The sequence below is a fragment of the Cyprinus carpio genome, chromosome B14, assembly GCF_018340385.1.
Source record: "Cyprinus carpio isolate SPL01 chromosome B14, ASM1834038v1, whole genome shotgun sequence".
NCBI lineage: Eukaryota > Metazoa > Chordata > Actinopteri > Cypriniformes > Cyprinidae > Cyprinus > Cyprinus carpio.
Genome location: NC_056610.1, coordinates 1869772 through 1884212, shown reverse-complemented (window position 1 = coordinate 1884212; position 14441 = coordinate 1869772). Strand labels below are relative to the sequence as shown.

The 14441-nt window shown below is 34.4% G+C and overlaps 1 long non-coding RNA gene across 2 annotated transcripts; it reads right to left on the bottom strand.

Moving 5' to 3' along the window:
* Positions 1 to 3836: 3836 nt before the first annotated feature.
* On the bottom strand, positions 3837 to 11716 carry LOC109078516. 2 transcript variants are annotated; one of them, XR_006156388.1, is made up of 7 exons: positions 11603 to 11716; positions 10710 to 10767; positions 9871 to 10069; positions 9663 to 9803; positions 8185 to 8301; positions 4137 to 4184; positions 3837 to 3862 (listed from the first exon to the last, which is right to left on the bottom strand). It is a non-coding gene; the product is annotated as an uncharacterized LOC109078516 (long non-coding RNA). The 2 variants fall into 2 exon arrangements; XR_006156389.1 differs by lacking the exon at positions 9663 to 9803.
* Between the last annotated feature and the right edge of the window lie 2725 nt (positions 11717 to 14441).

The following is a 14441-nucleotide window of genomic DNA, read 5'->3' as shown; positions in this document are numbered from 1 at the left end:
TTGTTCACATCTCAAGCTGTTCATTTAAGCTATGAAACCTTTTACTCAACACATTTACATGAACTTTCAAATGCCTCTCAAAATAAACTTTTTGACTAATTTTGACTAATAGCTAAATGTGTCATATCTCATTATATTATATACATTAAACGCTAAGACAGCTATGTCTATGTAAAAGCTACAGAACATGTAGAATTGTACATGTCAAAATAAAGATATGTCTGATTAACATGTTGTGCGTATGTTACTTGCATAGACAGCCAATGCAGCCTCAACCCTGTAAATAAATGAAAAGAAATAAAAAGCTACTAGGGCTGGGTATTGTTCAGAAATTTTCGATATCAATACCTTGACTTCGATACTGGTTCCTGAACGATACTTTTTTCGATACCTTTTTAATTAAATCAATTTTTATCATTCATATGTCTTTTTGAAGGTATTTTAATTGAGAATGTGAAAATAAAAATAACTTTTTTTTTTTAAACTTGCTCATTGTGACTCATTGCTCATTTTGACTCATATATATGTGTGTGTATGTGAATTACCTTTAAAAGAAGATTCTGATGACCACTTGGCAGTAGGGAGGAGGAAGGAGGACAACACAACCTAAAAAATAATAAGTAAACATTAAGATCTTCTGCACACAAATGTTATTCTAATGTTAAGTACTTAACCCTTAAATCACTGTTTGGGGTCATTCTGACCCCACTGGACTTTTCCTTCATTTTTTAAAAGTGTTACCTTCATCTCAGGCGCATGAAACTCTGTGACTTTTCCTAAATAATCTATCTTAACATGCACAAAAAAAACTGGGCTTGATTTGGTTGTTCTAAAGGTGTGTAAAAAAAAAAAATTACCATTTAAGGTGTTTGGGGTCAAAATGACCCCACATTGAAAATGAATGAGAAAATGAAAAAAATGACTTTTTAAAATTTTGTAAATCCACTATAAATCTGAAATTTTCTACATATAAACCAAGGCCTGGTCCTAGAGCATAAACACAAAGTGGAACGAGCTTTCTATCTCATACACATACACACACACACACACACACACACTAAACTGGCATAAATCTGAAAAATGTCACATATGCAACAATGGAACAAGCATGTTCCATAATTGCTGATAAATAATTTTCTGAAATAAATAATGTGTGATTACAGTCATGTCATAGTGGTGACTTGTAATGTTTCTGCAAATGTATAATAATTTGCAAAAGCATATAATTCAAAATATATCAGACAACAACAAACTCTAACTTTGACAAAAATACAGATTTTTTTTATCTATTTAAAAATGTTTAAATGTATATTCACAAAATATATATCAAAGTTGTGAGGAGAAGTTGAAGCATCAAGAAAAATGACGTGAAAATGAATGAGTCTCTATGGACCTCTATTGGATACATGTGGTCATTGCACTTTAATTCCTTAACTAGAAGAAAAAAAGTTTTTCGACTAACCTCCAGATGGCAGTATTCTATCCCTAACACATAGAGCAATCTCCAAAAACTATTTAGATTTAATTAAGATCAATATTTAAGTGTTTTTTTCTTAAAAAAAAAAAAAAATCATATTCCATGTGCCAGTTTATGGCCTAGTTATGTAATTGTGCAGTAAATAGGTAAAAAACTTCAAAATTTCCACAAAAACACAGCTTAAATGTATAGTTGAGAAGTAAATAAAAAAAATGATATATGGTTTTCCATATAAAAAAATGTATATTTCCTTCTTATGCAATCGCTCCTTAAAAGTTTGGGGTCAATCTGACCCCAAACATCTTAAGCGTTATCCTTTTTAAAAAATGAAGGGTTAATAAAAGTGAGTATTACATTTTGAGAAATGGATGCAAAACCTAAGTCAGTTAATGCCAGACAGTTAAAAAGATAACTTACCACAGAAGATGCAATGATCTGGCAACCAAAGATGCAGAGACAACAGATTTACAGTCAAGCAAAAGGGAGAAAAAGAAGAAATCACTTATATGATTCATTAATATGAGGATCAAATATTACATAGATTTGTTTGTACTGACATGTATTAGAATAACTTATTAAACGTAAATTGACTGATCAGAATCTTACGAAAATCTAAATTCTAAATATATAAATAAATTATTGATTTACCACAAACTACAAAACAGCAACAAATTACGGTAAATGCAAGCAAAAACACATCACAATATATGTCCATGTTCTTCATCTCTGCAAATCATTCTGTTGTTATACAATTTGAAACTAGTGAGGGTAGGTTTTTGCAATGATAATTAAGTGCAAATACGAAGAATCTGTTAGGCTGTCCATCAAATACTTATACAGCAGGAGCAACAGTTTGTTTGCACATAAGGAAAAGGGAGAAATAGGTCAAATAATACAGGTATGGACGGATGGACATAAGCTTCTATTCATAAGAATAACTAAGTGGCATTAACTTGTGGACTTGCTGCGCGAGGGCGCCCTTCAGGCGTCGAGTATGAATGATACAGACATTGAGAGTGTTTAGCGCTTCATAATGCTCACATCACCTTGCTTTTGGTAAAATTTCAAAATGAATGTTAAGTAAACATATGACAATCCATCAATATTTGTCCAGTTGTGCCCACTTTTGAGCTAAAAGTCCTGAGGGACATCGTTTATTCACGACTGTACGGGAGGTAACTTATTTTTTCCTCAGTGTATACATCTGAGGCTCATTTCATAGTAAAGTTGGCGTTTTGTTCCTGATTATCCATCAAATATCGTACATTGGGCACATCAGTTAATGTTTTTGACAAGAGGAACAAATTAGACGCAAGACAGAAACCGTTACACAATCTCCTTACGAATTATCATAATACTTAACGGAAATTAACATATTATTCGTGTTTTAGCAGTAACAAAACATTTATATTTAAATAAATAAGTTTAACTACTTAAAATTCATTGACCAACACCTATTTTGATAATCTTTAATTAAAAAATTACCTCAGAAATCTTTCAGGACACACCTGAAGGAAAGACCGCGGGACCGGTTGAATCCAGAATGATTGACAGCTCATTAGTTATGCAGATTTCCAGTGTCTCATTGGCCAGCTTTTATATTTGTTTACACTAAAACATAATACCCTCATAATCAAATAATTAATAACAGCATGGAGTAAATAATCACAAATAATTTATTCACAAGTATCTGACCAAATGTAATAATAATAAAAAAAAAACACTTCAGAAGTTTGGCAGCTAATTAGACATTAGAATATCTGTACCACTTTCAGTGCGCTTATTGTTTTAATGTATTATTATGAGCTATACACTGTAGCCATCCAGTACAGTTTATTGACAAAAATAGACATTATAATTGAAATATATTATATCATCTATTTCTATCATCTGACTATTTCTATCTATCTGTCTGTCTGTCTATCTGTCTGTCTGTCTGTCTGTCTGTCTATCTATCTATCTATCTATCTATCTATCTATCTATCTATCTATCTATCTATCTATCTATCTATCAACACTCTAGCAACTATCCAAACCAACCTAGAAACCGCACAACACCCTAGTAACCGCCCAGAGTAAGTTAGGTTTTATTGGGAAAAAGTAAATTTTAATACATACATTATTATAATAAAGTTAATTCATCAAAAACAACTTCATTTAGAAATAAAGTAAATTCATAAACAAGTTCATTATAAAAATGTTCATTTTACAAATTTAAATACATGCATTATTATAATAGAAATATTTCATAAGTAATAAATTAATTTACAAATAAATAAATTCATTAAGTTATTTAAATAATACATTATAATATGTCATAAAAAATAATAAATGCATCAAATTAATAAAAAAAATTAAAAAAAATTCCGGGAGGCATCCAATGTACTGTAGAAAAACAAACAAAGGACAAATTAGCTTTGTTAGCTGCATGACCACATTAATATCAAGTTAAAAGTATGATGTACCTACCCAACATGTGCAAAACACTAGATTTGAATTAAAACATTATATGCCTTTCTAACTAGTGAGGACCAGTACAATGTTCTCACTTGTTGGTTGCCATGATATTTCTCTATATGAGCAAGAACACTTGACCCTCACAAACAATTACAGTGTTATGGTCCCTACAAAGGTCTAGGAGTTTAAAGGATGTGCTCACCTGCCCAATGTGCACCTGGCTCATCACCCCTCTATCACAATCAGAGACCTGTACGATCATGTACATATAAAGAAGGACAAAGTCAATATGTTTGCAAACATTGTCAAATCAGAAACACAGAGATCCAAATAATGCAGAGATCCGCCGTTTTTACTATGAAACACAAACAATACGAACATACACTTAGGACCAAAAACAGCACAATACAACTGACAATAACTGAGAAGTCAGTGAACACAAACCAATTTTGGGATAATTGGAACAATCTGAAAAAAAAAAAAAAAAAAAAAAAAAAAAAAACTGATCATGACCAATTGGCAATCCAAAATGGAGAAATATGGGAAAGTAATTTCCAAACATTGTTTAATAAAGTACAAACAGACACAAATTTTCTTTATTAACTATTTAATGCTCCTGTAACTTTCATTAGATTGGAAAAAAAAAAAACGGAGGACATATATTTACTATTTTTACACACCAGAGGCTTTTAAATTAATTGTGAATCTAAAATATCCATGTTACAGAATGTACAAATGGTTAGCATTGTGTCATATCAGTCAGAAAAGCAGTTCTGGGCTTTTTTTTTTTTTAGCTAACTTAGTTGCTATCAAAAGCCCTTTAAAATAAAATAAGGACACAGTTTGGGTTAAATGAAAGTATAGTCCATTTTTTTTAATTAGCATGTTTTTGTGTTTTACATTGGTACCGAGAACCTTGGATTTTCACTGGTATTGGTACCGAAAACTGAAATTTTGGCACCATGCCAACACTAGTCTGGAGCGATCTGCAGCCCCTGGCCTCACTCTACAAAACTCACAGATCAAATGCCTGCTGTATACTGATGATCTGGTTCTGCTGTCTCCCACTCAACATGGTTTACAGCAGAACCTGGACCTGCTAGAACAATACTGCCAGACCTGGGCCCTGACAGTAGGGGAGAGGGGTGGGGGGGAGGGGAGAGGGGTAGGGGGAGAGGGGTGGGGAGAGGGGTAGGGGGAGAGGGAGGGGTAGGAGAGAGCGGTGGGGGGGAGAGGGAGGGGTAGAGGGAAGGGGGAGGGGTAGGGGTAGGGGAAGGGGAAGGGGAGAGGGAGAAAATTTACCTTCTTGATCATGTGCCTTGGCGACGTCACCTGATTGGACTGCTGCCAAGTTTAAGACCACTCACCCACTTACCCCCTTTCACTTGACCCACTGACTACTCTGCAGCAGCAACAACCTATTTTCTGAGGTAAGTCACTTTTTACTTTCTACAAACAATGTTTAAAAGTTATTATAACTTTACAACTACAAAATAAATTCTTCCAATAAAATTAAAGTGACGGGGGCCTAACTTCATATGACACGATAGGCTGACAACAGAGATTGTAATATAATAAAACCTATTCTGACAGGATTTGGTCTGAGAAAAGGGTTTCTGGCTGGAAAAAGTATTTTCTGAACTAATTTCAAATTGCATTAATGATTTTTAAAAGATTATGAAGACAATCATTTTCTGAGGTAAATCGTCACAAGAAATGTTATCAATAAATTTCAATAAATTTAATTACATGAATGAATAAATAAATTCAAATTACCCAAAACTCAAATTAAAGTTTTTTTTGTTTGTTTTTTTTTTAAAGAGGGGGAAAAAAGGAATCCCTGACAGGAAATCTAATTTTCTCTGAGAGGTAAATCTTGGCTTCACAAGAAATTTCCTGTCAGAAACAGCACTTTTCCCACTCTCTGACAGGTAAGTTTATTTTCTGAGGTAAATCTAAAAAAAAAAAGACTTGTTATTGACTTGTTCATTGAAAGTTCTTGATAAAATTTCCTGTGAAGTAAAGATTTACCTTGAGGGCCGTCTGTAGGGTAAGGGTTAGGTTCATTTGAGGTAAATCTTTACTTCACATGAAATGTTATCAAAAACTTTCAATAAATAACTTAATTACATGAACGAATGAATAAATTAATGTGAAGCATGAAGTAAAAAAAAAAGAGAAAATCCTGTCAAAGTAAAAAAAGTATAAGTTTTAAAAAAAAAAGAGGCGGGAAAAGGAATCTCAGACAGGAAATCTCATTTACTAAGGTAAATCTTTACTTCACAAGAAATATTATCAGTAACTTTCAATAAATACATCAATTACATGAACGAATAAATAACGCTACATATCTGTGAAGTATGAAGTTAAAAAAAAAAGAGAGAAAATCCTGTCAAAGTAAAAAAATAAATAAAAAGACAGCAAGAGACAAGATCCTATGGAGATGAAAAGTGCTATCCTGTCAGGCAGTATGCTATCAACTGTCATTACTGCCATCATATCTTCATAACCTTTTAACAGTCACTGATACAATTTGATGTCCACTGACAACTTATGAAATTAAATAAATGAAATAACATTATCCAGTCAAAATAATCCAAATATCTGGTCACACTATTTTTCATTGTCATGAAACCCTTACAGCCTTTAAATCAGTGGTTTTCAATCCTGTTCCTCGGGACCTACTGCTCTGCACATTTTGCATGTCCCCCTCCCTTTTTATATCACGGTATTTCAGAAGGAAACAGACTGTTTTCAGAACATTTTCGATGTAATTTTCATTTAATCTTGCCTGTAATGCCTGATAAAGCAGCGTTTGTGGATTAGTGCTGCTTTGTATACAGCCATTACCGGAGAAACCTTTATCTCTCCCGCGCTTAAAGCGCCCTCTGCTGGCAGAAATTTAATTCGCATATATACTATTATTTATATATATATGGGGGCGGGGAGTGCCGCCACAAATAGAATGTAAGGCTGTGGGAAACACTGTATATATATATATATATATATATATATATATATATATATATATATATATATATATATATATATATATATATATTATATATATATATATATATATATATATTATTATATATATATATATTTATATATATATATATATATATATATATATATATATATATATATATATATATATATATATAATATATATATATATATGTGTTATATATTATATAGAAATTTAAATAATTCCTTTTTGCTTTTTTTGTATCTTTCTTAGGATGACAACCCCATACAGTCGCCCAGCACCACTTCGTGTAAGGTGTGTTGCCACCTGCAGAAGTCAAAAGGCTTTGACATTTGTGAGGAACAATAATAAAATACATGTCGGCACGTATAAGATCACCACTTTTTGTGCACTCACTGATGGGGAGACAGTTTATCTTTCGGTTAGAAATGGTAGTAACCCAGAGTTCGAAGAGGGGCAGTCATATGTGGTAAAGAACTTCACCCTCTCACACAAATACGGGCGGCCATGCTTGTTTGTCAATCAAACAACAATAAAATTTAAAACTACTCCACTGGCCATAACGGAGGAGGCCAAGAAAGCAGCAAAGGAGGCCCTCTGTCCACCTTCCCCACTAAAGACTGGTGAAGAAGGTGACATTTTTAACAACAGGAGCTACCTGAGTCTCCAGGGGCAAATAGAAAAAGTGAGTGACTTTAAGAGCAGTTATCCTGATTTACTTAATATAAGCAACTATAAGCTATAAGGGGCATTTCCACTGGAGGAACATTTTCATAATTCCTTGAACTACTGTACTGGCGGGCATACTTACTTTTTGGCATGTGCACCCCACAGGAACTGGGAATGATTTCAGGGTCAGAATAGGGTCTAAACTTATTGCATGCCATAAGAAACTACTACACGGTATTTTAAAGTGTTACAAGACATAAACGTACAAAAATGCTAATGTGAATAACATTTAGCTGTCACCTTTGTGTTGTGTTCTTTTCTCAGCCTCAGTTATATGTAGCCCTTCTTTTTCTATTTCAATTTATATGCCTACATTCCATCTCCGAAACCTAGTTCCTATAACTGAGTTCCTATAACTACCCAGTGCAAAAGCCCCTATTGTACTTGTGTTCTTGGAGACCGCCAACATGCTTTTCTGACATACACAATTTAGGTGAATTAAGCTTGATTGGGAATACATTATAAGGAATATACTTAAAATATTCAGTGTTGAAGGACTCCTGGACCAGCACTGAGAAACAAACTTCACCTGTATTGTCCTCGACTGTGTGTCATTTTCCAGGTTGAAGTCGCCAGGATGACCAGAGGACAGGTGCCCATCCTGGATCTGCGGATTAAATGTGGTTCCACAGTACACGATTTTTCACTGTGGAGAGAAGAGGCACTAAGTGAGCTGTATGTTGGGGACATGGTAGAGCTCACTCACCTAAAGGCAACAATAACACCAGATGGAAAGGGCAAATTTGCCTCTTCCAACTACACAACTGTGAAGGTAAACATTATATGCTGCACATGCACAACACTCATCCATAGGCCTGTTGCAATAATCAATATAGCGACTTATTGTGCAAACTACAACTGCTAAAGTGTAGCAGTGTTCTTATAGCACTGGTAAAATCGTTGAGGCGACTACTATTTTCACCAGATAAAAAAAAAGTTATGCTGAGTACACACCACAAGATAATTGGGCTGATTTCTCCCCTTCTGACAATCGTAGGTAATGTCCCGATTATCTTGGTGGCTGTAAAGATTACCTTATCAGATTTTCCTGTGGTGTGAGGTGTGTTAAGAGTGACTGAATTGGTTTGGAAGATCGTCAGAGGTGCCCTGACCACGAATCGTAAATATTCAACATGTTGAATATATACGATCAGAAATCCTGATGTGCGGGGGGAACCCTGAGGACACTATAGGAGTAAAACCTTAAAAATTTTAAAAATCTTTTAGTGTGTACCCAACATTAGTAATCAGCTCATCAGGAGAGAGATCCATGAACTGAATTAATGAGCTGATGATCTCAATCAAGTGTGTTAAATAAGGGAGACATGCAAAATGTGGGTCCCCCAGGACTGGAATTGAAAACCGTTGATGTAGTGTGTCAGTAGGAAATAACAGTTAACATTTCCAAACATTCATTTAGCCATTAAATGTATTAATCTAGTGAGATTTTTGTTTCCTCGACACAAAGATCTGATCATCATCAGTCTGTCTGGAATGACATGAAGAAACAGAACAAACTGAGACACTCAATCCAGAAGAATTGTGTCTCTGAGACGCTTCAAGAAACCTTCCTGCAAAGCTCCTGAGAAACTCTGCTCAAGTGCACAGATGGCAAAAGCTGCTTTAAACACAAAGGATGCTCACATCAAATGTTGATTTAAATTATTTAATAGAAGATAATTAATAAAGAAATTTTATTTATTTATGACAGCATCCTCGTTTTACATCATTTTTACACAAGTGCCTAAAACTTTGAACAGTACTATAGCTTTGCAGCTTGGTTTCTTGAAGCATCTTGAAAACTGTTTCTTCATGTCGTTCCAGAGAGATTTAGAAATGTAAAAAGACATTTACTACTGACACACTAAAGCAAAAGATACAAATAATAACTGATTTTAAACAATTTTTAGATGGTGAAAATACTAGTGGCCAAAGACTACATTATTACCAAAACACTAACCTTTAGCCTACACGTGAATTGTTTTTATTTTTTTCCAGATTACTGACCGGCAGATCCAGGAGGAAGAACTTGAGATAATTGGGGTGTCAGAAAAAAATGACAAGCTCATCCTTCTCGACAGTAGGCTGGACGACTATGCTGTCCCAGCCCATTTTTATGCAGGCGACCCTGATGACCTAGTAAACCAACTACCAATAAAAATGAAAGTCAGGCACATACAAAGACATGTTCTTAACATAGAATGCATGGATTCACCTAAAAGTGAGGGATCGCTGAATCTACTGCAGAATGGGGCATCCCTAGATCCTGGCCAGAGTGGGGAATCACTTGATCCAATTCAAGCTGCAGCATCCCTAGATCCTGGCCAGAGTGGGGAATCACCTGATGGAGACATGGCATCCCTGGACCCAGCTGAGAGCATGGAATCACTTGATCCATTCGACTGTTGATCCAACTGAATGTTGAAGACATTGGTTAAAGTGATAGTTCACCCAAAAATGAAAATTTGATGTTTATCTGCTTTCACCAAAGGTATCCAAGACGTAGGTGACTTTGTTTCTTCAGCAGAACACAAACTGAGATGTTTAACTACTGAAGAAACAAAGTGACCTACATCTTGGATTTCCTGGGGGTAAGCATCAAATTTTCATTTTTGGGTGAACTATCCCTTTAAGGTTTTTTTTTACTCTTTTCTTTTCTTTTTTTTTTTTTTTTACTTTTCTGTAATTTAATCTAAATAATTTAAATTCACTAAATAATTAAATTTAATCTGTAAGTAATGTTCAACCTAATATTGTGTAATGTTCAATCATTTTGTTTATAGTTTTTAAATGTTTAATTTCTTATTTGTTCTTCTTAGTAACACTTTAATAATTTGAATGATTGCAGATGATTTATTTGTGTAATTCCTAGTTCTAAATGATAAATTCCTAATTGCATTGCACAATAACGGAGTCTGATCATTTCATACCTCCCAACCACTCATACATTTATAGATAAACCCTTAATGCTGTAGAAACTTAAAGTATTATGAGTTAAAGTATTAAAGCTAACAGACAAAAATAACAATGAATGCTATGGTCGATGTGATTTACCTTGGAAACCAGATGTCCAGGCTGGGAATAACATCACATCCAAGTGGGCCGCGTTCCACTAGAGAAATCAGAAAAATGGCAATACGTTGTAATTGATACAAACTATTTGAAGCTTTAAAACTTTAAAAAGGTGTAATCTATTTTGATCAGTTCTGTAGTGTTTATATCCGAACTACTTTGGTTTTATTTCAGTACTTCTGTGTTTATTTGAATGTCTGTAACAGAAATAACAATACAATTCTTCAAATACTTCGTAAAGATGTTTCATGTACGTAAACTGCTCTCTCTGGTCAGCAGCAGCAGAACTGAATGTTACAGTGTGATCAGGGCTTTAATAGACATATGAATCCTGTCATTTATGAACAACATTACGTGGCTGATTTTATCTGTTCGCGGTCTGGTTAATTATTTAAATATCCAACAGTATAGAACAGTAAACATACGACGTGACAATATACGGTTTATATTTGTTCTTCAAGCCATCTCTGGTATTTTCCAAATAATAACGCTTATTTATATTCTAATGCTAATCAACATAGCCTTTATTACTGTATAAAATATATTATCTCTGCCTCGTTCTGTGATGACAACCAATTCCAAGGTAAATCCGTTCTACTTGCTCCTCTTCTCCATCAACATCCTCTGGCTTTAAACTGCAATAAAATTGATTACATATTGACGTAATATTTACTCTGGTGCATGCTATGATTATCACTTGCAGAGTCGCGGGCGGCTATGGTAAGTGCGTGTGCCACGTGTGCTAGCGGTAGCACGTTTAACCGAAAAAGGACACGAAAGACCTCATTAACTTTCCATTGTAATGTAATATGCAATTGAAAAAACTTACTAACTTAATAAAACAAACTGTTTTTGAAACATACTTAATTACTTACCTCTCTCAAAATATAGCCAGGAGTCAACGTTGCGTTGCATCTGCCATGCTTCTTTTTCTTCTTTCGTGTTTAATGGCGGTTGGCAAACTAGCTTATGGTACATTTCCGCCACCTACTGGAATGGAGTGTGGACACTATGTCATATATAGGTCAGTGAGCGTGGAGCACTGACCATAAGGGAAAACTAATTACATATGCATCTCAAAAAAATTGAATATCATGGAAAAGACTCTTCCCTTCTATGTACTATTTCTAACTCATTCAAACTCAATTTAATATTTCTTATCTATCTATCTATCACAGATCACAGTAATAGAATGGAATATTATAACATTTTAGAAGTATTAAACTAACAAATTATAACATGTGAATGTTTGATACCACAGTCTTTAACTTACATAGAAACACACAAACATACTAAGGATCACTGTGGTGGACAGTAGGGTAACACACTGAGGTCAGACACAACACACACATTCACCTGCTGTCTCACTCACACACACACACACACACACACACACACACACACACACACACACACACACACACACACACACACACACACACACACACACTCACCTGCTGCCTCTCAGGCTATCTTTATTTGTTCTGTTTCACTAATGTCTGTAAAGTTCTTTATTAAGTTGGTGAATCTATCTATCTATCTATCTATCTATCTATCTATCATCTATCTATCTATCTATCTATCTATCTATCTATCTATCTATCTATCTATCTATCATCTATCTATCTATAATCTATCTATCTATCTATCTATCTATAATCTATCTATCTATCTATAATCTATCTATCTATCTATCTATCTATCTATCTATCTATCTATAATCTGACTATCTATCTATCTATCTATCTATCTATCTATCTATCTATCTATCTATCTATAGCCTGTATTGCCTTCAAAACATTCAAATTTGAAGCTTTCAAAACTCATTTAAACTTCAAACTATTTGATACTGAAAACCATCAGAACTTAAAACTTTTTAAACTTTTTAAACTTTTTTAAACTTTTCAAACTTTTTTAAACTTTCTGGTCCGGCTTTCTCAAGCCAACTTAAAGTTTGTCTTGACGAACTTTTTTATCTAGTTATTGTTTGAGCTTTAACTAGGTTGTTACATGGGTGACTGTAGGGGGCTAAACAGAACCACTATTTAAAGAATGATAAGCATGAGGTCGGTCTGTTAAATAGTTAGTCATAACCTCTGAGTAATGATCAGACTGGAGAGTTTGTGATCGTGGGGTCCATGTAAAACGGCTGGCGCGATACACCCTGAGCAATATAGATTCCTAATGAACGAGTAAATATAAAGTAAAGTTTTACAGAAAACTATGTGTTAGCATGTCATGGATATTTAAGACGTAAGGTACACTGTTAGTTCTTTCTTCATCAATGTGTCTTTCTTTTTTCTAATTAATGCAATAAATTATTTTAAAAGTAATTTTGTGATGTGTTCATCTTTATTGTATGCTGTGTAGTGGGACAAAAGGTCTGATGTGGGTCATCATGCATCTCACTGTTCTGATCTGCTGTGATGTCCCGGGTCCAATCTCAACAGCCATTTATGAGCATTATGTTTTTATCGTACATTAGTCTAATTTAAATTTTAACAATTAGTCTAAGCTTTTAAAAACTACAGTCTCAGGCCTCACAGTGTCCTGTACACCATTATTTTTACTATTCAGTACTAAGTTGAATGCTGGAACTTGTTTAGCTTCTTCTCTTTCCTTCCACTAATATAGCTAATGTAACACTGGTGCAACTCGGATGTACACTTTTAACCACCATTGGCTTATATATTTTTCTTTTTACACTTTTACAGAAATAAATATAAATTGTACATTTTTCCCAGATAACTCTAAAATCACCAGTTACATACAGTAACAAATCACAAAAAAGGGAGAATGGAATAACAGAATAAATTGACCACTTCTCAAAAATTAATTAAATAATATGAAAAGTTCAGAGATTCCCTATATATTCCCTAATATATATATATATATATATATATATATATATATATAAACTCACCGGCCACTTTATTAGGTATGCCTGTTCAATTGCTTGGTAACACAGATTGTTAATCAGCCAATCACATGGCAGCAACTCAATGCATTTAGGCATTCAAACCGAGCATCAGAATGAGGAAGAAAGGGGATTTAAGTGACTTTGAACGTGGAATGGTTGCTGGTCTCAGTATTTCAAAAACTGCTGATGTACTGGGATTTTCACACACATCCATCTCTAGGGTTTACACAGAATGGTCCGAAAAAAAGAAAATATCCAGTGAGTGGCAGTTGTGTGGATGAAAATGCCTTGTTGATGTCAGAGGTGAGAGGAGAATGGGCAGACTGGTTAGAGATGATAGAAAGGCAACAGTAACTCAAATAAGCATTCATTACAACCAAGGTATGCAGAATAACATCTCTCAACACACAACACGCCGAACCCTGAAGCAGCAGAAGACCACATCGGGTGCCGCTCCTGTCAGCTAAGAACAGGAGACGGAGGCTGCGATTCACACAGGCTCACCAAAATTGGACAATAGAAGATTGGAAAAACGTTGCCTGCTCTGATGAGTCTCGAGTCACATGACACTGGGAAGAGAAAAAGGCTAATTGGGCCCAATTTGGACATTTTCACTTAGGGGTGTACTCACTTTTGTGGCCAGCGGTTTAGACATTAATGGCTGTGTGTTGAGTTATTTTGAGGGGACAGTAAATTTACACTGTTATACAAGCTGTACACTCACTACTTTACATTGTAGCAAAGTGTCATTACTTCAGTGCTGTCACATGAAAAGATATAAGTGAAAGTGTTTT